Source organism: Hemiscyllium ocellatum, chromosome 26 (genome assembly GCF_020745735.1).
Source record: "Hemiscyllium ocellatum isolate sHemOce1 chromosome 26, sHemOce1.pat.X.cur, whole genome shotgun sequence".
Lineage (NCBI taxonomy): Eukaryota > Metazoa > Chordata > Chondrichthyes > Orectolobiformes > Hemiscylliidae > Hemiscyllium > Hemiscyllium ocellatum.
In genome coordinates this window covers 57,459,407-57,478,479 of record NC_083426.1, presented here as the reverse complement: position 1 = coordinate 57,478,479, position 19,073 = coordinate 57,459,407, and the positions used below count along the sequence as shown (strand labels likewise).

General features: G+C 51.3%; 11 non-coding genes across 11 annotated transcripts; all 11 read left to right on the top strand.

Annotated features, from left to right (window-relative positions):
- Positions 1–673: 673 nt before the first annotated feature.
- On the top strand, positions 674–747 carry trnat-agu (transfer RNA threonine (anticodon AGU)). The gene has a single exon. It is a non-coding gene; the product is annotated as a tRNA-Thr (tRNA).
- A 1,500-nt stretch (positions 748–2,247) lies between these two features.
- trnat-agu (transfer RNA threonine (anticodon AGU)) lies at positions 2,248–2,321 on the top strand. The gene has a single exon. It is a non-coding gene; the product is annotated as a tRNA-Thr (tRNA).
- A 1,500-nt stretch (positions 2,322–3,821) lies between these two features.
- On the top strand, positions 3,822–3,895 carry trnat-agu (transfer RNA threonine (anticodon AGU)). The gene has a single exon. It is a non-coding gene; the product is annotated as a tRNA-Thr (tRNA).
- Positions 3,896–5,395: 1,500 nt separating this feature from the next.
- trnat-agu (transfer RNA threonine (anticodon AGU)) lies at positions 5,396–5,469 on the top strand. The gene has a single exon. It is a non-coding gene; the product is annotated as a tRNA-Thr (tRNA).
- Positions 5,470–6,969: 1,500 nt separating this feature from the next.
- Positions 6,970–7,043, top strand: trnat-agu (transfer RNA threonine (anticodon AGU)). The gene has a single exon. It is a non-coding gene; the product is annotated as a tRNA-Thr (tRNA).
- A 1,500-nt stretch (positions 7,044–8,543) lies between these two features.
- On the top strand, positions 8,544–8,617 carry trnat-agu (transfer RNA threonine (anticodon AGU)). Its single transcript has one exon. It is a non-coding gene; the product is annotated as a tRNA-Thr (tRNA).
- Positions 8,618–10,117: 1,500 nt separating this feature from the next.
- trnat-agu (transfer RNA threonine (anticodon AGU)) lies at positions 10,118–10,191 on the top strand. The gene has a single exon. It is a non-coding gene; the product is annotated as a tRNA-Thr (tRNA).
- Positions 10,192–12,347: 2,156 nt separating this feature from the next.
- Positions 12,348–12,421, top strand: trnat-agu (transfer RNA threonine (anticodon AGU)). Its single transcript has one exon. It is a non-coding gene; the product is annotated as a tRNA-Thr (tRNA).
- Positions 12,422–13,921: 1,500 nt separating this feature from the next.
- Positions 13,922–13,995, top strand: trnat-agu (transfer RNA threonine (anticodon AGU)). Its single transcript has one exon. It is a non-coding gene; the product is annotated as a tRNA-Thr (tRNA).
- Positions 13,996–16,151: 2,156 nt separating this feature from the next.
- Positions 16,152–16,225, top strand: trnat-agu (transfer RNA threonine (anticodon AGU)). Its single transcript has one exon. It is a non-coding gene; the product is annotated as a tRNA-Thr (tRNA).
- Positions 16,226–18,381: 2,156 nt separating this feature from the next.
- Positions 18,382–18,455, top strand: trnat-agu (transfer RNA threonine (anticodon AGU)). The gene has a single exon. It is a non-coding gene; the product is annotated as a tRNA-Thr (tRNA).
- The last annotated feature ends 618 nt before the right edge of the window (positions 18,456–19,073 follow it).

Sequence of the window (19,073 nt, the reverse complement as noted above, 5' to 3'; positions counted from 1 at the left end):
TCAAAGTCCTGGAACCCCCAACCCTAGCAGTCTCACGGTTGGAGCTCCGTGCAGAGGAGTTCAAGGCTTCAGGAAAGTGACTCATCCCCCTGATCTGTCGGGTAATCAGGGAGGGGCAGTGAACCCTACCCGATCGAGTGACGGCGATATCCCGGGAATCCGTTTCTTAAAAGGGGCAGGTCCTAAGCGGACACCTGCTATCGGTCGGGAATAAGTTGAGAACTGGAGCGAGGGAGTGTAATCAAAGTGAAAGACAATGACCACCGCGAGGCATGAGGCAGGAAGTGAGTGTAGAGCTGCTGGTACAAAGCTCAGAGTTAGTGCTAATGGATCACCCTTCGCTGTTCACTGTTTACACTGACTCCTGCTCAGTTCCCTGCAGTGACACTTTTCCTCTTGGTGTGAGGTTCCCTCTGAGCGTAATGACACCCTTAATGGGCCCACAGAGGATGACACATCCTCTTTATCCTGTCAGTTTAAAGAGGTGAAAGCCTCGAATACAAGAGCAGACTGTGTTTTTCTGTGCCGTTTGCGTGGAGAATGTTGAGTCGTGAACTCTCTCTCCTTTGCAATTCTCACTGAGCAAGATTGAGACGGAAAGCACAATGCCGAGTTTGTCTGATCAAGTGATGAATGAACTGCACCTGAGCACGATCGCGGGCAGTCGCCATCAGGCGCCATGGCTTAGTTGGATAAAGCGCCTGTCTAGTAAACAGGAAATCCTGGGTTCGAATCCCAGTGGTGCCTGCTTGCTGTGACCAAAGGTCGCGTGTGCATCTTCTGGCCCGGGCAGTGCTGCCGGTCAAACAGCTCAACGTTCTGTCGCGCTGTCTTATGATTTGGCGATCCTGGTATTATTCCAGCAGTCACTGTTTCTTCTACCTGGAATTTCTTCCCGCTGTTCCACAAGCTCTCCTGCTTCTCATTCACTAGTTTTCGACCACCTTCATTCCCAGGTCCGTGGGAACAACGACGTGAGATGGAGACACTGCAGACTTACCAGGGACTGCTGTGGCAAACGCGCACACACACTCCACCAGCCGAACACCCTCATTCTCTGCTGTCACCGTTCATTCATTTTACACCAACAGAAATTAGATCCTCCTTCTCCTCGAGTGGGAGTGCAGTTGTCTTTTGTTTTTCTGCTGGAGAAGGGAAAGAGAAACATTGCTGCTGAAGGTGGTTATGGAGTGATGGACAGTCACCACAGTGTGTACAACTCACTTGGCAAGGTTTCCTCTCAGCGTCACTTGAGGGGTGGGGTCGGGGGGCTGGGGTGTGGGCGGGGTCCCTGCTTAGCAATCCGAGTTTGCAAAGTCCAGACCTGGATACAACTCCCAGTCTGGTCATGAAGCTTTATTGCTCTTCTTGTGAATTATCCGATTGAAAACGAATTCCTAGTTACGCACAGAATGCACCCGCTGATCCTGCCAGAGTCAGCCCAGTGATTGTTTGCATTCATCTAGAAGGGCAAAGGCAGCAGATACACGGGTAAACTACCTCCGCAAATCCCCCTGCTATCATCTCAGCTTTCTGAGTTGGAAAGATCTCGCTGTCGCTTCACTATCGCTGGGTCCATGTCCTGGAACCCCCAACCCTAGCAGTCTCACGGTTGGAGCTCCGTGCAGAGGAGTTCAAGGCTTCAGGAAAGTGACTCATCCCCCTGATCTGTCGGGTAATCAGGGAGGGGCAGTGAACCCTACCCGATCGAGTGACGGCGATATCCCGGGAATCCGTTTCTTAAAAGGGGCAGGTCCTAAGCGGACACCTGCTATCGGTCGGGAATAAGTTGAGAACTGGAGCGAGGGAGTGTAATCAAAGTGAAAGACAATGACCACCGCGAGGCATGAGGCAGGAAGTGAGTGTAGAGCTGCTGGTACAAAACTCAGAGTTAGTGCTAATGGATCACCCTTCGCTGTTCACTGTTTACACTGACTCCTGCTCAGTTCCCTGCAGTGACACTTGTCCTCTTGGTGTGAGGTTCCCTCTGAGCGTAATGACACCCTTAATGGGCCCACAGAGGATGACACATCCTCTTTATCCTGTCAGTTTAAAGAGGTGAAAGCCTCGAATACAAGAGCAGACTGTGTTTTTCTGTGCCGTTTGCGTGGAGAATGTTGAGTCGTGAACTCTCTCTCCTTTGCAATTCTCACTGAGCAAGATTGAGACGGAAAGCACAATGCCAAGTTTGTCTGATCAAGTGATGAATGAACTGCACCTGAGCACGATCGCAGGCAGTTGCCATCTGGCGCCATGGCTTAGTTGGATAAAGCGCATGTCTAGTAAACAGGAGATCCTGGGTTCGAATCCCAGTGGTGCCTGCTTGCTGTGTCCAAAGCGCGCGTGTGCATCTTCTGGCCCGAGCAGAGCTGCCGGTCAAACAGCTCAACGTTCTGTCGCGCTGTCTTATGATTTGGCGATCCTGGTATTATTCCAGCAGTCACTGTTTCTTCTACCTGGAATTTCTTCCCGCTGTTCCACAAGCTCTCCTGCTTCTCATTCACTAGTTTTCGACCACCTTCATTCCCAGGTCGGTGGGAACAACGACGTGAGATGGAGACACTGCAGACTTACCAGGGACTGCTGTGGCAAACGCGCACACACACTCCACCAGCCGAACACCCTCATTCTCTGCTGTCACCGTTCATTCATTTTACACCAACAGAAATTAGATCCTCCTTCTCCTCGAGTGGGAGTGCAGTTGTCTTTTGTTTTTCTGCTGGAGAAGGGAAAGAGAAACATTGCTGCTGAAGGTGGTTATGGAGTGATGGACAGTCACCACAGTGTGTACAACTCACTTGGCAAGGTTTCCTCTCAGCGTCACTTGAGGGGTGGGGTCGGGGGGCTGGGGTGTGGGCGGGGTCCCTGCTTAGCAATCCGAGTTTGCAAAGTCCAGACCTGGATACAACTCCCAGTCTGGTCATGAAGCTTTATTGCTCTTCTTGTGAATTATCCGATTGAAAACGAATTCCTAGTTACGCACAGAATGCACCCGCTGATCCTGCCAGAGTCAGCCCAGTGATTGTTTGCATTCATCTAGAAGGGCAAAGGCAGCAGATACACGGGTAAACTACCTCCGCAAATCCCCCTGCTATCATCTCAGCTTTCTGAGTTGGAAAGATCTCGCTGTCGCTTCACTATCGCTGGGTCCATGTCCTGGAACCCCCAACCCTAGCAGTCTCACGGTTGGAGCTCCGTGCAGAGGAGTTCAAGGCTTCAGGAAAGTGACTCATCCCCCTGATCTGTCGGGTAATCAGGGAGGGGCAGTGAACCCTACCCGATCGAGTGACGGCGATATCCCGGGAATCCGTTTCTTAAAAGGGGCAGGTCCTAAGCGGACACCTGCTATCGGTCGGGAATAAGTTGAGAACTGGAGCGAGGGAGTGTAATCAAAGTGAAAGACAATGACCACCGCGAGGCATGAGGCAGGAAGTGAGTGTAGAGCTGCTGGTACAAAGCTCAGAGTTAGTGCTAATGGATCACCCTTCGCTGTTCACTGTTTACACTGACTCCTGCTCAGTTCCCTGCAGTGACACTTGTCCTCTTGGTGTGAGGTTCCCTCTGAGCGTAATGACACCCTTAATGGGCCCACAGAGGATGACACATCCTCTTTATCCTGTCAGTTTAAAGAGGTGAAAGCCTCGAATACAAGAGCAGACTGTGTTTTTCTGTGCCGTTTGCGTGGAGAATGTTGAGTCGTGAACTCTCTCTCCTTTGCAATTCTCACTGAGCAAGATTGAGACGGAAAGCACAATGCCAAGTTTGTCTGATCAAGTGATGAATGAACTGCACCTGAGCACGATCGCCGGCAGTTGCCATCTGGCGCCATGGCTTTGTTGGATAAAGCTCCTGTCTAGTCAACAGGAGATCCTGGGTTCGAATCCCAGTGGTGCCTGCTTGCTGTGTCCAAACCGCGCGTGTGCATCTTCTGTCCCGAGCAGAGCTGCCGGTCAAACAGCTCAACGTTCTGTCGCGCTGTCTTATGATTTGGCGATCCTGGTATTATTCCAGCAGTCACTGTTTCTTCTACCTGGAATTTCTTCCCGCTGTTCCACAAGCTCTCCTGCTTCTCATTCACTAGTTTTCGACCACCTTCATTCCCAGGTCGGTGGGAACAACGACGTGAGATGGAGACACTGCAGACTTACCAGGGACTGCTGTGGCAAACGCGCACACACACTCCACCAGCCGAACACCCTCATTCTCTGCTGTCACCGTTCATTCATTTTACACCAACAGAAATTAGATCCTCCTTCTCCTCGAGTGGGAGTGCAGTTGTCTTTTGTTTTTCTGCTGGAGAAGGGAAAGAGAAACATTGCTGCTGAAGGTGGTTATGGAGTGATGGACAGTCACCACAGTGTGTACAACTCACTTGGCAAGGTTTCCTCTCAGCGTCACTTGAGGGGTGGGGTCGGGGGGCTGGGGTGTGGGCGGGGTCCCTGCTTAGCAATCCGAGTTTGCAAAGTCCAGACCTGGATACAACTCCCAGTCTGGTCATGAAGCTTTATTGCTCTTCTTGTGAATTATCCGATTTAAAACGAATTCCTAGTTACGCACAGAATGCACCCGCTGATCCTGCCAGAGTCAGCCCAGTGATTGTTTGCATTCATCTAGAAGGGCAAAGGCAGCAGATACACGGGTAAACTACCTCCGCAAATCCCCCTGCTATCATCTCAGCTTTCTGAGTTGGAAAGATCTCGCTGTCGCTTCACTATCGCTGGGTCAAAGTCCTGGAACCCCCAACCCTAGCAGTCTCACGGTTGGAGCTCCGTGCAGAGGAGTTCAAGGCTTCAGGAAAGTGACTCATCCCCCTGATCTGTCGGGTAATCAGGGAGGGGCAGTGAACCCTACCCGATCGAGTGACGGCGATATCCCGGGAATCCGTTTCTTAAAAGGGGCAGGTCCTAAGCGGACACCTGCTATCGGTCGGGAATAAGTTGAGAACTGGAGCGAGGGAGTGTAATCAAAGTGAAAGACAATGACCACCGCGAGGCATGAGGCAGGAAGTGAGTGTAGAGCTGCTGGTACAAAGCTCAGAGTTAGTGCTAATGGATCACCCTTCGCTGTTCACTGTTTACACTGACTCCTGCTCAGTTCCCTGCAGTGACACTTTTCCTCTTGGTGTGAGGTTCCCTCTGAGCGTAATGACACCCTTAATGGGCCCACAGAGGATGACACATCCTCTTTATCCTGTCAGTTTAAAGAGGTGAAAGCCTCGAATACAAGAGCAGACTGTGTTTTTCTGTGCCGTTTGCGTGGAGAATGTTGAGTCGTGAACTCTCTCTCCTTTGCAATTCTCACTGAGCAAGATTGAGACGGAAAGCACAATGCCGAGTTTGTCTGATCAAGTGATGAATGAACTGCACCTGAGCACGATCGCGGGCAGTCGCCATCAGGCGCCATGGCTTAGTTGGATAAAGCGCCTGTCTAGTAAACAGGAAATCCTGGGTTCGAATCCCAGTGGTGCCTGCTTGCTGTGACCAAAGGTCGCGTGTGCATCTTCTGGCCCGGGCAGTGCTGCCGGTCAAACAGCTCAACGTTCTGTCGCGCTGTCTTATGATTTGGCGATCCTGGTATTATTCCAGCAGTCACTGTTTCTTCTACCTGGAATTTCTTCCCGCTGTTCCACAAGCTCTCCTGCTTCTCATTCACTAGTTTTCGACCACCTTCATTCCCAGGTCCGTGGGAACAACGACGTGAGATGGAGACACTGCAGACTTACCAGGGACTGCTGTGGCAAACGCGCACACACACTCCACCAGCCGAACACCCTCATTCTCTGCTGTCACCGTTCATTCATTTTACACCAACAGAAATTAGATCCTCCTTCTCCTCGAGTGGGAGTGCAGTTGTCTTTTGTTTTTCTGCTGGAGAAGGGAAAGAGAAACATTGCTGCTGAAGGTGGTTATGGAGTGATGGACAGTCACCACAGTGTGTACAACTCACTTGGCAAGGTTTCCTCTCAGCGTCACTTGAGGGGTGGGGTCGGGGGGCTGGGGTGTGGGCGGGGTCCCTGCTTAGCAATCCGAGTTTGCAAAGTCCAGACCTGGATACAACTCCCAGTCTGGTCATGAAGCTTTATTGCTCTTCTTGTGAATTATCCGATTGAAAACGAATTCCTAGTTACGCACAGAATGCACCCGCTGATCCTGCCAGAGTCAGCCCAGTGATTGTTTGCATTCATCTAGAAGGGCAAAGGCAGCAGATACACGGGTAAACTACCTCCGCAAATCCCCCTGCTATCATCTCAGCTTTCTGAGTTGGAAAGATCTCGCTGTCGCTTCACTATCGCTGGGTCCATGTCCTGGAACCCCCAACCCTAGCAGTCTCACGGTTGGAGCTCCGTGCAGAGGAGTTCAAGGCTTCAGGAAAGTGACTCATCCCCCTGATCTGTCGGGTAATCAGGGAGGGGCAGTGAACCCTACCCGATCGAGTGACGGCGATATCCCGGGAATCCGTTTCTTAAAAGGGGCAGGTCCTAAGCGGACACCTGCTATCGGTCGGGAATAAGTTGAGAACTGGAGCGAGGGAGTGTAATCAAAGTGAAAGACAATGACCACCGCGAGGCATGAGGCAGGAAGTGAGTGTAGAGCTGCTGGTACAAAACTCAGAGTTAGTGCTAATGGATCACCCTTCGCTGTTCACTGTTTACACTGACTCCTGCTCAGTTCCCTGCAGTGACACTTGTCCTCTTGGTGTGAGGTTCCCTCTGAGCGTAATGACACCCTTAATGGGCCCACAGAGGATGACACATCCTCTTTATCCTGTCAGTTTAAAGAGGTGAAAGCCTCGAATACAAGAGCAGACTGTGTTTTTCTGTGCCGTTTGCGTGGAGAATGTTGAGTCGTGAACTCTCTCTCCTTTGCAATTCTCACTGAGCAAGATTGAGACGGAAAGCACAATGCCAAGTTTGTCTGATCAAGTGATGAATGAACTGCACCTGAGCACGATCGCAGGCAGTTGCCATCTGGCGCCATGGCTTAGTTGGATAAAGCGCATGTCTAGTAAACAGGAGATCCTGGGTTCGAATCCCAGTGGTGCCTGCTTGCTGTGTCCAAAGCGCGCGTGTGCATCTTCTGGCCCGAGCAGAGCTGCCGGTCAAACAGCTCAACGTTCTGTCGCGCTGTCTTATGATTTGGCGATCCTGGTATTATTCCAGCAGTCACTGTTTCTTCTACCTGGAATTTCTTCCCGCTGTTCCACAAGCTCTCCTGCTTCTCATTCACTAGTTTTCGACCACCTTCATTCCCAGGTCGGTGGGAACAACGACGTGAGATGGAGACACTGCAGACTTACCAGGGACTGCTGTGGCAAACGCGCACACACACTCCACCAGCCGAACACCCTCATTCTCTGCTGTCACCGTTCATTCATTTTACACCAACAGAAATTAGATCCTCCTTCTCCTCGAGTGGGAGTGCAGTTGTCTTTTGTTTTTCTGCTGGAGAAGGGAAAGAGAAACATTGCTGCTGAAGGTGGTTATGGAGTGATGGACAGTCACCACAGTGTGTACAACTCACTTGGCAAGGTTTCCTCTCAGCGTCACTTGAGGGGTGGGGTCGGGGGGCTGGGGTGTGGGCGGGGTCCCTGCTTAGCAATCCGAGTTTGCAAAGTCCAGACCTGGATACAACTCCCAGTCTGGTCATGAAGCTTTATTGCTCTTCTTGTGAATTATCCGATTGAAAACGAATTCCTAGTTACGCACAGAATGCACCCGCTGATCCTGCCAGAGTCAGCCCAGTGATTGTTTGCATTCATCTAGAAGGGCAAAGGCAGCAGATACACGGGTAAACTACCTCCGCAAATCCCCCTGCTATCATCTCAGCTTTCTGAGTTGGAAAGATCTCGCTGTCGCTTCACTATCGCTGGGTCCATGTCCTGGAACCCCCAACCCTAGCAGTCTCACGGTTGGAGCTCCGTGCAGAGGAGTTCAAGGCTTCAGGAAAGTGACTCATCCCCCTGATCTGTCGGGTAATCAGGGAGGGGCAGTGAACCCTACCCGATCGAGTGACGGCGATATCCCGGGAATCCGTTTCTTAAAAGGGGCAGGTCCTAAGCGGACACCTGCTATCGGTCGGGAATAAGTTGAGAACTGGAGCGAGGGAGTGTAATCAAAGTGAAAGACAATGACCACCGCGAGGCATGAGGCAGGAAGTGAGTGTAGAGCTGCTGGTACAAAGCTCAGAGTTAGTGCTAATGGATCACCCTTCGCTGTTCACTGTTTACACTGACTCCTGCTCAGTTCCCTGCAGTGACACTTGTCCTCTTGGTGTGAGGTTCCCTCTGAGCGTAATGACACCCTTAATGGGCCCACAGAGGATGACACATCCTCTTTATCCTGTCAGTTTAAAGAGGTGAAAGCCTCGAATACAAGAGCAGACTGTGTTTTTCTGTGCCGTTTGCGTGGAGAATGTTGAGTCGTGAACTCTCTCTCCTTTGCAATTCTCACTGAGCAAGATTGAGACGGAAAGCACAATGCCAAGTTTGTCTGATCAAGTGATGAATGAACTGCACCTGAGCACGATCGCCGGCAGTTGCCATCTGGCGCCATGGCTTTGTTGGATAAAGCTCCTGTCTAGTCAACAGGAGATCCTGGGTTCGAATCCCAGTGGTGCCTGCTTGCTGTGTCCAAACCGCGCGTGTGCATCTTCTGTCCCAAGCAGAGCTGCCGGTCAAACAGCTCAACGTTCTGTCGCGCTGTCTTATGATTTGGCGATCCTGGTATTATTCCAGCAGTCACTGTTTCTTCTACCTGCAATTTCTTCTCGCTATTCCACAAGCTCTCCTGCTTCTCATTCACTAGTTTTCGACCACCTTCATTCCCAGGTCGGTGGGAACAACGACGTGAGATGGAGACACTGCAGACTTACCAGGGACTGCTGTGGCAAACGCGCACACACACTCCACCAGCCGAACACCCTCATTCTCTGCTGTCACCGTTCATTCATTTTACACGAACAGAAATTAGATCCTCCTTCTCCTCGAGTGGGAGTGCAGTTGTCTTTTGTTTTTCTGCTGGAGAAGGGAAAGAGAAACATTGCTGCTGAAGGTGGTTATGGAGTGATGGACAGTCACCACAGTGTGTACAACTCACTTGGCAAGGTTTCCTCTCAGCGTCACTTGAGGGGTGGGGTCGGGGGGCTGGGGTGTGGGCGGGGTCCCTGCTTAGCAATCCGAGTTTGCAAAGTCCAGACCTGGATACAACTCCCAGTCTGGTCATGAAGCTTTATTGCTCTTCTTGTGAATTATCCGATTGAAAACGAATTCCTAGTTACGCACAGAATGCACCCGCTGATCCTGCCAGAGTCAGCCCAGTGATTGTTTGCATTCATCTAGAAGGGCAAAGGCAGCAGATACACGGGTAAACTACCTCCGCAAATCCCCCTGCTATCATCTCAGCTTTCTGAGTTGGAAAGATCTCGCTGTCGCTTCACTATCGCTGGGTCCATGTCCTGGAACCCCCAACCCTAGCAGTCTCACGGTTGGAGCTCCGTGCAGAGGAGTTCAAGGCTTCAGGAAAGTGACTCATCCCCCTGATCTGTCGGGTAATCAGGGAGGGGCAGTGAACCCTACCCGATCGAGTGACGGCGATATCCCGGGAATCCGTTTCTTAAAAGGGGCAGGTCCTAAGCGGACACCTGCTATCGGTCGGGAATAAGTTGAGAACTGGAGCGAGGGAGTGTAATCAAAGTGAAAGACAATGACCACCGCGAGGCATGAGGCAGGAAGTGAGTGTAGAGCTGCTGGTACAAAGCTCAGAGTTAGTGCTAATGGATCACCCTTCGCTGTTCACTGTTTACACTGACTCCTGCTCAGTTCCCTGCAGTGACACTTGTCCTCTTGGTGTGAGGTTCCCTCTGAGCGTAATGACACCCTTAATGGGCCCACAGAGGATGACACATCCTCTTTATCCTGTCAGTTTAAAGAGGTGAAAGCCTCGAATACAAGAGCAGACTGTGTTTTTCTGTGCCGTTTGCGTGGAGAATGTTGAGTCGTGAACTCTCTCTCCTTTGCAATTCTCACTGAGCAAGATTGAGACGGAAAGCACAATGCCAAGTTTGTCTGATCAAGTGATGAATGAACTGCACCTGAGCACGATCGCAGGCAGTTGCCATCTGGCGCCATGGCTTAGTTGGATAAAGCGCCTGTCTAGTAAACAGGAGATCCTGGGTTCGAATCCCAATGGTGCCTGCTTGCTGTGTCCAAACCGCGCGTGTGCATCTTCTGTCCCAAGCAGAGCTGCCGGTCAAACAGCTCAACGTTCTGTCGCGCTGTCTTATGATTTGGCGATCCTGGTATTATTCCAGCAGTCACTGTTTCTTCTACCTGCAATTTCTTCTCGCTATTCCACAAGCTCTCCTGCTTCTCATTCACTAGTTTTCGACCACCTTCATTCCCAGGTCGGTGGGAACAACGACGTGAGATGGAGACACTGCAGACTTACCAGGGACTGCTGTGGCAAACGCGCACACACACTCCACCAGCCGAACACCCTCATTCTCTGCTGTCACCGTTCATTCATTTTACACTAACAGAAATTAGATCCTCCTTCTCCTCGAGTGGGAGTGCAGTTGTCTTTTGTTTTTCTGCTGGAGAAGGGAAAGAGAAACATTGCTGCTGAAGGTGGTTATGGAGTGATGGACAGTCACCACAGTGTGTACAACTCACTTGGCAAGGTTTCCTCTCAGCGTCACTTGAGGGGTGGGGTCGGGGGGCTGGGGTGTGGGCGGGGTCCCTGCTTAGCAATCCGAGTTTGCAAAGTCCAGACCTGGATACAACTCCCAGTCTGGTCATGAAGCTTTATTGCTCTTCTTGTGGGATCCTGGGTTCGAATCCCAGTGGTGCCTGCTTGCTGTGTCCAAAGTTCGCGTGTGCATCTTCTGGCCCGAGCAGAGCTGCCGGTCAAACAGCTCAACGTTCTGTCGCGCTGTCTTATGATTTGGCGATCCTGGTATTATTCCAGCAGTCACTGTTTCTTCTACCTGGAATTTCTTCCCGCTGTTCCACAAGCTCTCCTGCTTCTCATTCACTAGTTTTCGACCACCTTCATTCCCAGGTCGGTGGGAACAACGACGTGAGATGGAGACACAGCAGACTTACCAGGGACTGCTGTGGCAAACGCGCACACACACTCCACCAGCCGAACACCCTCATTCTCTGCTGTCACCGTTCATTCATTTTACACCAACAGAAATTAGATCCTCCTTCTCCTCGAGTGGGAGTGCAGTTGTCTTTTGTTTTTCTGCTGGAGAAGGGAAAGAGAAACATTGCTGCTGAAGGTGGTTATGGAGTGATGGACAGTCACCACAGTGTGTACAACTCACTTGGCAAGGTTTCCTCTCAGCGTCACTTGAGGGGTGGGGTCGGGGGGCTGGGGTGTGGGCGGGGTCCCTGCTTAGCAATCCGAGTTTGCAAAGTCCAGACCTGGATACAACTCCCAGTCTGGTCATGAAGCTTTATTGCTCTTCTTGTGAATTATCCGATTGAAAACGAATTCCTAGTTACGCACAGAATGCACCCGCTGATCCTGCCAGAGTCAGCCCAGTGATTGTTTGCATTCATCTAGAAGGGCAAAGGCAGCAGATACACGGGTAAACTACCTCCGCAAATCCCCCTGCTATCATCTCAGCTTTCTGAGTTGGAAAGATCTCGCTGTCGCTTCACTATCGCTGGGTCCATGTCCTGGAACCCCCAACCCTAGCAGTCTCACGGTTGGAGCTCCGTGCAGAGGAGTTCAAGGCTTCAGGAAAGTGACTCATCCCCCTGATCTGTCGGGTAATCAGGGAGGGGCAGTGAACCCTACCCGATCGAGTGACGGCGATATCCCGGGAATCCGTTTCTTAAAAGGGGCAGGTCCTAAGCGGACACCTGCTATCGGTCGGGAATAAGTTGAGAACTGGAGCGAGGGAGTGTAATCAAAGTGAAAGACAATGACCACCGCGAGGCATGAGGCAGGAAGTGAGTGTAGAGCTGCTGGTACAAAGCTCAGAGTTAGTGCTAATGGATCACCCTTCGCTGTTCACTGTTTACACTGACTCCTGCTCAGTTCCCTGCAGTGACACTTGTCCTCTTGGTGTGAGGTTCCCTCTGAGCGTAATGACACCCTTAATGGGCCCACAGAGGATGACACATCCTCTTTATCCTGTCAGTTTAAAGAGGTGAAAGCCTCGAATACAAGAGCAGACTGTGTTTTTCTGTGCCGTTTGCGTGGAGAATGTTGAGTCGTGAACTCTCTCTCCTTTGCAATTCTCACTGAGCAAGATTGAGACGGAAAGCACAATGCCAAGTTTGTCTGATCAAGTGATGAATGAACTGCACCTGAGCACGATCGCCGGCAGTTGCCATCTGGCGCCATGGCTTTGTTGGATAAAGCGCCTGTCTAGTCAACAGGAGATCCTGGGTTCGAATCCCAGTGGTGCCTGCTTGCTGTGTCCAAACCGCGCGTGTGCATCTTCTGTCCCAAGCAGAGCTGCCGGTCAAACAGCTCAACGTTCTGTCGCGCTGTCTTATGATTTGGCGATCCTGGTATTATTCCAGCAGTCACTGTTTCTTCTACCTGCAATTTCTTCTCGCTATTCCACAAGCTCTCCTGCTTCTCATTCACTAGTTTTCGACCACCTTCATTCCCAGGTCGGTGGGAACAACGACGTGAGATGGAGACACTGCAGACTTACCAGGGACTGCTGTGGCAAACGCGCACACACACTCCACCAGCCGAACACCCTCATTCTCTGCTGTCACCGTTCATTCATTTTACACTAACAGAAATTAGATCCTCCTTCTCCTCGAGTGGGAGTGCAGTTGTCTTTTGTTTTTCTGCTGGAGAAGGGAAAGAGAAACATTGCTGCTGAAGGTGGTTATGGAGTGATGGACAGTCACCACAGTGTGTACAACTCACTTGGCAAGGTTTCCTCTCAGCGTCACTTGAGGGGTGGGGTCGGGGGGCTGGGGTGTGGGCGGGGTCCCTGCTTAGCAATCCGAGTTTGCAAAGTCCAGACCTGGATACAACTCCCAGTCTGGTCATGAAGCTTTATTGCTCTTCTTGTGAATTATCCGATTGAAAACGAATTCCTAGTTACGCACAGAATGCACCCGCTGATCCTGCCAGAGTCAGCCCAGTGATTGTTTGCATTCATCTAGAAGGGCAAAGGCAGCAGATACACGGGTAAACTACCTCCGCAAATCCCCCTGCTATCATCTCAGCTTTCTGAGTTGGAAAGATCTCGCTGTCGCTTCACTATCGCTGGGTCCATGTCCTGGAACCCCCAACCCTAGCAGTCTCACGGTTGGAGCTCCGTGCAGAGGAGTTCAAGGCTTCAGGAAAGTGACTCATCCCCCTGATCTGTCGGGTAATCAGGGAGGGGCAGTGAACCCTACCCGATCGAGTGACGGCGATATCCCGGGAATCCGTTTCTTAAAAGGGGCAGGTCCTAAGCGGACACCTGCTATCGGTCGGGAATAAGTTGAGAACTGGAGCGAGGGAGTGTAATCAAAGTGAAAGACAATGACCACCGCGAGGCATGAGGCAGGAAGTGAGTGTAGAGCTGCTGGTACAAAGCTCAGAGTTAGTGCTAATGGATCACCCTTCGCTGTTCACTGTTTACACTGACTCCTGCTCAGTTCCCTGCAGTGACACTTGTCCTCTTGGTGTGAGGTTCCCTCTGAGCGTAATGACACCCTTAATGGGCCCACAGAGGATGACACATCCTCTTTATCCTGTCAGTTTAAAGAGGTGAAAGCCTCGAATACAAGAGCAGACTGTGTTTTTCTGTGCCGTTTGCGTGGAGAATGTTGAGTCGTGAACTCTCTCTCCTTTGCAATTCTCACTGAGCAAGATTGAGACGGAAAGCACAATGCCAAGTTTGTCTGATCAAGTGATGAATGAACTGCACCTGAGCACGATCGAAGGCAGTTGCCATCTGGCGCCATGGCTTAGTTGGATAAAGCGCCTGTCTAGTAAACAGGAGATCCTGGGTTCGAATCCCAATGGTGCCTGCTTGCTGTGTCCAAACCGCGCGTGTGCATCTTCTGTCCCAAGCAGAGCTGCCGGTCAAACAGCTCAACGTTCTGTCGCGCTGTCTTATGATTTGGCGATCCTGGTATTATTCCAGCAGTCACTGTTTCTTCTACCTGCAATTTCTTCTCGCTATTCCACAAGCTCTCCTGCTTCTCATTCACTAGTTTTCGACCACCTTCATTCCCAGGTCGGTGGGAACAACGACGTGAGATGGAGACACAGCAGACTTACCAGGGACTGCTGTGGCAAACGCGCACACACACTCCACCAGCCGAACACCCTCATTCTCTGCTGTCACCGTTCATTCATTTTACACTAACAGAAATTAGATCCTCCTTCTCCTCGAGTGGGAGTGCAGTTGTCTTTTGTTTTTCTGCTGGAGAAGGGAAAGAGAAACATTGCTGCTGAAGGTGGTTATGGAGTGATGGACAGTCACCACAGTGTGTACAACTCACTTGGCAAGGTTTCCTCTCAGCGTCACTTGAGGGGTGGGGTCGGGGGGCTGGGGTGGGGGCGGGGTCCCTGCTTAGCAATCCGAGTTTGCAAAGTCCAGACCTGGATACAACTCCCAGTCTGGTCATGAAGCTTTATTGCTCTTCTTGTGGGATCCTGGGTTCGAATCCCAGTGGTGCCTGCTTGCTGTGTCCAAAGTTCGCGTGTGCATCTTCTGGCCCGAGCAGAGCTGCCGGTCAAACAGCTCAACGTTCTGTCGCGCTGTCTTATGATTTGGCGATCCTGGTATTATTCCAGCAGTCACTGTTTCTTCTACCTGGAATTTCTTCCCGCTGTTCCACAAGCTCTCCTGCTTCTCATTCACTAGTTTTCGACCACCTTCATTCCCAGGTCGGTGGGAACAACGACGTGAGATGGAGACACAGCAGACTTACCAGGGACTGCTGTGGCAAACGCGCACACACACTCCACCAGCCGAACACCCTCATTCTCTGCTGTCACCGTTCATTCATTTTACACCAACAGAAATTAGATCCTCCTTCTCCTCGAGTGGGAGTGCAGTTGTCTTTTGTTTTTCTGCTGGAGAAGGGAAAGAGAAACATTGCTGCTGAAGGTGGTTATGGAGTGATGGACAGTCACCACAGTGTGTACAACTCACTTGGCAAGGTTTCCTCTCAGCGTCACTTGAGGGGTGGGGTCGGGGGGCTGGGGTGTGGGCGGGGTCCCTGCTTAGCAATCCGAGTTTGCAAAGTCCAGACCTGGATACAACTCCCAGTCTGGTCATGAAGCTTTATTGCTCTTCTTGTGAATTATCCGATTGAAAACGAATTCCTAGTTACGCACAGAATGCACCCGCTGATCCTGCCAGAGTCAGCCCAGTGATTGTTTGCATTCATCTAGAAGGGCAAAGGCAGCAGATACACGGGTAAACTACCTCCGCAAATCCCCCTGCTATCATCTCAGCTTTCTGAGTTGGAAAGATCTCGCTGTCGCTTCACTATCGCTGGGTCCATGTCCTGGAACCCCCAACCCTAGCAGTCTCACGGTTGGAGCTCCGTGCAGAGGAGTTCAAGGCTTCAGGAAAGTGACTCATCCCCCTGATCTGTCGGGTAATCAGGGAGGGGCAGTGAACCCTACCCGATCGAGTGACGGCGATATCCCGGGAATCCGTTTCTTAAAAGGGGCAGGTCCTAAGCGGACACCTGCTATCGGTCGGGAATAAGTTGAGAACTGGAGCGAGGGAGTGTAATCAAAGTGAAAGACAATGACCACCGCGAGGCATGAGGCAGGAAGTGAGTGTAGAGCTGCTGGTACAAAGCTCAGAGTTAGTGCTAATGGATCACCCTTCGCTGTTCACTGTTTACACTGACTCCTGCTCAGTTCCCTGCAGTGACACTTGTCCTCTTGGTGTGAGGTTCCCTCTGAGCGTAATGACACCCTTAATGGGCCCACAGAGGATGACACATCCTCTTTATCCTGTCAGTTTAAAGAGGTGAAAGCCTCGAATACAAGAGCAGACTGTGTTTTTCTGTGCCGTTTGCGTGGAGAATGTTGAGTCGTGAACTCTCTCTCCTTTGCAATTCTCACTGAGCAAGATTGAGACGGAAAGCACAATGCCAAGTTTGTCTGATCAAGTGATGAATGAACTGCACCTGAGCACGATCGCCGGCAGTTGCCATCTGGCGCCATGGCTTTGTTGGATAAAGCGCCTGTCTAGTCAACAGGAGATCCTGGGTTCGAATCCCAGTGGTGCCTGCTTGCTGTGTCCAAACCGCGCGTGTGCATCTTCTGTCCCGAGCAGAGCTGCCGGTCAAACAGCTCAACGTTCTGTCGCGCTGTCTTATGATTTGGCGATCCTGGTATTATTCCAGCAGTCACTGTTTCTTCTACCTGCAATTTCTTCTCGCTATTCCACAAGCTCTCCTGCTTCTCATTCACTAGTTTTCGACCACCTTCATTCCCAGGTCGGTGGGAACAACGACGTGAGATGGAGACACTGCAGACTTACCAGGGACTGCTGTGGCAAACGCGCACACACACTCCACCAGCCGAACACCCTCATTCTCTGCTGTCACCGTTCATTCATTTTACACTAACAGAAATTAGATCCTCCTTCTCCTCGAGTGGGAGTGCAGTTGTCTTTTGTTTTTCTGCTGGAGAAGGGAAAGAGAAACATTGCTGCTGAAGGTGGTTATGGAGTGATGGACAGTCACCACAGTGTGTACAACTCACTTGGCAAGGTTTCCTCTCAGCGTCACTTGAGGGGTGGGGTCGGGGGGCTGGGGTGTGGGCGGGGTCCCTGCTTAGCAATCCGAGTTTGCAAAGTCCAGACCTGGATACAACTCCCAGTCTGGTCATGAAGCTTTATTGCTCTTCTTGTGGGATCCTGGGTTCGAATCCCAGTGGTGCCTGCTTGCTGTGTCCAAAGTTCGCGTGTGCATCTTCTGGCCCGAGCAGAGCTGCCGGTCAAACAGCTCAACGTTCTGTCGCGCTGTCTTATGATTTGGCGATCCTGGTATTATTCCAGCAGTCACTGTTTCTTCTACCTGCAATTTCTTCCCGCTGTTCCACAAGCTCTCCTGCTTCTCATTCACTAGTTTTCGACCACCTTCATTCCCAGGTCGGTGGGAACAACGACGTGAGATGGAGACACAGCAGACTTACCAGGGACTGCTGTGGCAAACGCGCACACACACTCCACCAGCCGAACACCCTCATTCTCTGCTGTCACCGTTCATTCATTTTACACCAACAGAAATTAGATCCTCCTTCTCCTCGAGTGGGAGTGCAGTTGTCTTTTGTTTTTCTGCTGGAGAAGGGAAAGAGAAACATTGCTGCTGAAGGTGGTTATGGAGTGATGGACAGTCACCACAGTGTGTACAACTCACTTGGCAAGGTTTCCTCTCAGCGTCACTTGAGGGGTGGGGTCGGGGGGCTGGGGTGTGGGCGGGGTCCCTGCTTAGCAATCCGAGTTTGCAAAGTCCAGACCTGGATACAACTCCCAGTCTGGTCATGAAGCTTTATTGCTCTTCTTGTGAATTATCCGATTGAAAACGAATTCCTAGTTACGCACAGAATGCACCCGCTGATCCTGCCAGAGTCAGCCCAGTGATTGTTTGCATTCATCTAGAAGGGCAAAGGCAGCAGATACACGGGTAAACTACCTCCGCAAATCCCCCTGCTATCATCTCAGCTTTCTGAGTTGGAAAGATCTCGCTGTCGCTTCACTATCGCTGGGTCCATGTCCTGGAACCCCCAACCCTAGCAGTCTCACGGTTGGAGCTCCGTGCAGAGGAGTTCAAGGCTTCAGGAAAGTGACTCATCCCCCTGATCTGTCGGGTAATCAGGGAGGGGCAGTGAACCCTACCCGATCGAGTGACGGCGATATCCCGGGAATCCGTTTCTTAAAAGGGGCAGGTCCTAAGCGGACACCTGCTATCGGTCGGGAATAAGTTGAGAACTGGAGCGAGGGAGTGTAATCAAAGTGAAAGACAATGACCACCGCGAGGCATGAGGCAGGAAGTGAGTGTAGAGCTGCTGGTACAAAGCTCAGAGTTAGTGCTAATGGATCACCCTTCGCTGTTCACTGTTTACACTGACTCCTGCTCAGTTCCCTGCAGTGACACTTGTCCTCTTGGTGTGAGGTTCCCTCTGAGCGTAATGACACCCTTAATGGGCCCACAGAGGATGACACATCCTCTTTATCCTGTCAGTTTAAAGAGGTGAAAGCCTCGAATACAAGAGCAGACTGTGTTTTTCTGTGCCGTTTGCGTGGAGAATGTTGAGTCGTGAACTCTCTCTCCTTTGCAATTCTCACTGAGCAAGATTGAGACGGAAAGCACAATGCCAAGTTTGTCTGATCAAGTGATGAATGAACTGCACCTGAGCACGATCGCCGGCAGTTGCCATCTGGCGCCATGGCTTTGTTGGATAAAGCGCCTGTCTAGTCAACAGGAGATCCTGGGTTCGAATCCCAGTGGTGCCTGCTTGCTGTGTCCAAACCGCGCGTGTGCATCTTCTGTCCCAAGCAGAGCTGCCGGTCAAACAGCTCAACGTTCTGTCGCGCTGTCTTATGATTTGGCGATCCTGGTATTATTCCAGCAGTCACTGTTTCTTCTACCTGCAATTTCTTCTCGCTATTCCACAAGCTCTCCTGCTTCTCATTCACTAGTTTTCGACCACCTTCATTCCCAGGTCGGTGGGAACAACGACGTGAGATGGAGACACTGCAGACTTACCAGGGACTGCTGTGGCAAACGCGCACACACACTCCACCAGCCGAACACCCTCATTCTCTGCTGTCACCGTTCATTCATTTTACACTAACAGAAATTAGATCCTCCTTCTCCTCGAGTGGGAGTGCAGTTGTCTTTTGTTTTTCTGCTGGAGAAGGGAAAGAGAAACATTGCTGCTGAAGGTGGTTATGGAGTGATGGACAGTCACCACAGTGTGTACAACTCACTTGGCAAGGTTTCCTCTCAGCGTCACTTGAGGGGTGGGGTCGGGGGGCTGGGGTGTGGGCGGGGTCCCTGCTTAGCAATCCGAGTTTGCAAAGTCCAGACCTGGATACAACTCCCAGTCTGGTCATGAAGCTTTATTGCTC